The following is a 3719-nucleotide window of genomic DNA, read 5'->3' as shown; positions in this document are numbered from 1 at the left end:
TCTTTGTGCCAGGAATTATGTTAGGCAATTTATACCAATATTTTACAGGTATTTAATCCTCATAACCCCTGAGTACTATTACCACTCCCCTTGTAAGGATGAGGAAACTGAGGCACAGAGAAGTTAAACGACTTAATCAGAGTAACATGGCAGAGCTCAAATCTTAACCTAACCTGACAGCCTGAGCTGAGTCGCCTCCCTAACCTGTTAGAATAAGTGACCGAAGAAGTTAAAGGAATAAATGTTTCTGTTTTGTCAATTTTGGGTTACCATGCTGATTTTTTTGTTTTCTTCTGGCTTCCTTCCACCACTGACTGCCTTCTGTGTTCCAAGCATTGTGCCAGGGACTGGGGAAACCATAACACAGCCTGCTGTATAAAAACAGAGACCACAGAAGGTAGCCAAAGACAGGAGTAATCACCAGTTGTAGGGTAGGTAAGAGCTTTAAAAAGCTTTCCAGAAGAGATGAAACTGAGTTCTTTGCTCTTTTCTGCAGTGAATGGCTAAACTAAACAGGTGGGGGGAAGAGAATGGAGAAAACAAAGTGAAAAGTGGGGACTTCTACTCCTTTAACCAAGCCTAAGGCAAACCAACTCAACACTTCTTTTCCATACACTTTAATAACAACCTTTACAGCTTAGATCTGAGAACTGTTGGAGTATTTACAAACCACACTTCCCTTCTTGCTCCGCCCCCTCTTCCCAAGAAGTCCAATCTGCCCTGGCACTGGCAGGATTCCGCTCATTTTTATTGCAAACAATACGCTGCACCCAAACTAATAATTATAAAAGGCCTGGAACAGTTTTTGGACACACGCCCGTGGTCTGCTGAGAACTATCCCACTGATGACAGTTATAAAGGGTAGTCCTTCTGGGCAACAAAGTGAGACATATGGCTTCTCCTCTGCGTCTGGGGGCTGCCGCGCTCGCGGCAGGAGGGCGGCGTGATTCGTCTCAATCTCGCCAGTGAACCACCTTAGTGCTTCACCCCCGACTGGGGAGCAGGGTAAACGCTGGGAGAAGCCCGAGGGAAAGCGACTCTCCCTGCGGCCTAAGCCAACCAGCGGCGCAGCCGTGGGACGTGAGATGCGCAGACACGCGCGCTCCCCCGCCGCGCCCAGGCCTTTGCCGATCCCGGCCTCCCTCCTCGGCCGAGGCAGCACTCGCCGTTCTGCTCGCGAAATGGAGGCGAAGGCAAAGGCGCCCCCGCCCCCCAGAAAGCCTTTGTGCCCCCTCGGCCAGGGACAAGATGCGCTGCGGCCCGTATCGCCACGGTCAGGAGGGCCGACCGCTAGAGACCGGAGGGCGGAGGCGGAGGGGGCCGGGCCACGCGCAGGTCTGGCCTGGGCCACCGCCCCCAGCGCCGCAGGCGCCCTCGACACCCGCGCCCGCCCGCTGCTACTGCCTGCCTACCGCACAGCGAATGCCTTGCACGTCCCAAGCGGCTCCAGCAGTCCCATGCGGCGGCCCCGAGCCCGGGGGTCCCAGGCTGCTAGAAAGGCCCTCCCGCCAGAGCCCAGAACGCTCGGGGCGGGACCCAGCGCCAGCCACTCCCTTTGGGCCCGCCCCTTGTCCCTCGGCGCGGAGAGTCGGTGCAGCCAATCTCTGTCCTCAGTCCGAAGGCTCGACCAATACGCGGCCCACTCTTGAACGAAGAGCCCACCCCCTTGTGTTGTCTTGGCCTATGGGAGGCCGGATCTTCTTCGGCGTCGGCCTCCCTCTGTTTCGGCGCTTACGACCTCGGGTTCTCCCCTTGGGGGCGAGCCGGGTCGTGCGAGGCCGCGTCGTGCTACGGCGGGCGCTAGGGGCTGCTGCGACTCGGAGTCGGGAGGCGCGCTTTCTTCACGCCGAGTCATGCGGCGTCCGTGGTCATGCATTCGTTCATTCATTTGGCGCTCTGCGCCCTGATGCGTTCGTGGCGCGCCTCTCCCTGGGAGGCGGTCCCGCAGTTTTTCCCTGTTTATGTTCGCGTCTGGACAGCCCAGCAGTTTGACCCAGCTGGAGCAGGTGCGGCTGTGCGGGCGCTTAGGGACAGCTTCGGGGAGGAGGTGGCCCTGAGACGCAGAAAGGATGGGAAGGGTGTAGGTAAACGAACCAGGAGCTCCTTGGCGGCTCTCTGACGTCCTGGACCGATGGAAAGTCGGTGATGGAGTCCTAGGAGAGGGTATCAGCTTGTGGGAAGCTGTGATACACACCCGTCCCCGCCAGCCGGGTGACGTAAGAGCTTAATGACCCGGCTCTTTAGCTTTTACTGCTGGGGGAACCCGGAGGCAGAGGAATGCCACAGGATGGCATGAGAAAGGGGTCCGATTGTAACCAACTTCAGACCCATTCCGCCCTTCTGATGATTTTCTCTCACAGAGTTTTCAGCAATCTGGCTTCTACTGAGTGTCCCTCCCGCCAGATCCTAAAAAAAGTCTGTACCCCATTTGTGGGCAAAATTATTTGTCATGGAACTCCTGAGCCCCAGGTAGTTGAAGCTACAAGGACTTGTTGGGTTTTCCCAAACATGTCAGGACAGCTCAGAGGTTTTTATCTAATCCAGGGGTCACAACATTTGTAACCACTAGCTTACAGATCGTTTTGTTTGGGCCGCAGGTATGCTTGCTTGTTTGCTTTGGTTTTTCAACAAGAATTTAACTCCCACAAGGACCACTTGTGTATTAATAACCAGCCTTCAGACATTTGTTACCTACCTGAAGACATTTATCTGTGACCCTAGATCCTTTCTGTATACACAGAAGACTTCCAGGGGAGTCTCCAAATCCCACAGCTGAGACTTGGGTTTTTCCCAGCCCAGAAATCCTGCTAGACAGAGAACTGGACCAAGTCCAAACAGGCAACCAGGTCAAGCAAAGAACCAGGGCACCAGATTCAAATAGAGGGAACTTGGAAGAAAAATCAAGACCAGTTGAATAAAAACTCAAAAAACCAAGGAAGTTATAGGTGATAGAACTTGAGATAAGCAAAGTATGAGCAGAATGTAATTCAGAAGTCAGGAAAAGACAAGCACGTTACGCTCACTGTGTGTGAAGTCCCAGGTCAAATCCACCTACCTTCATTAAGCCCTGATATCCTGAACCAGACATGTACTTGTCCATCCTTTGAATTTGAATGCCTGTACCACTCTCCCTTTTCTGAGGCCTCTAACATCTTCTATGGTGTATGGTTTCTCCTCTGTAAGAGGGGATGGAATGGATGAGTTCTGAGGTTCCTTTCAGCTCTGACGTTCTGTAATTTTGTGTTGTGAGCATCTTTTGTTTCTGCCTGACAAGTAATCTTTCCTTGAGGAATTTTCTTTAGCACCACACTTCTCTGGCCTCCCAAGGCAGGTTGAGTGTGGAGAAGGGGAAACATGGAACCCAGGCCTGGCTAACTAGAGTCTCCCTCCTCTTATCCTCAAAGGTTTCCCTAGGGAAGGGCATGTGACTCACCCTGGGATGGTCTGAGCCCTTGTCCAGGATTTTAGAGAATGAAGCTGGAAGAATGAGGCTCTTTCTTTCCTCTAGTGTTTTTCTAAGCTTGGGCAAAGTAAGCCAGGAACTGTCTATGGTTATACTTCTTGCTCCAGAAAACTTAATTTAAAAGTTTGGCTGGCTCGGCGCCTATAGCTCAACCGGTTAAGGCGCCAGCCACGTACACCTAAGGTGGCGGGTTCGAATCCCCAGCCCGGACCCGCCAAACAACAATGATGGCTGCAACCAAAAAAAAAATAGCCGG

This window comes from Otolemur garnettii, unplaced genomic scaffold, assembly GCF_000181295.1.
Source record: "Otolemur garnettii isolate 467f Iridium unplaced genomic scaffold, OtoGar3 scaffold00024, whole genome shotgun sequence".
Lineage (NCBI taxonomy): Eukaryota > Metazoa > Chordata > Mammalia > Primates > Galagidae > Otolemur > Otolemur garnettii.
The sequence above is the reverse complement of the archived record's forward strand: the minus strand, read 5'-3'. Positions refer to the sequence as shown.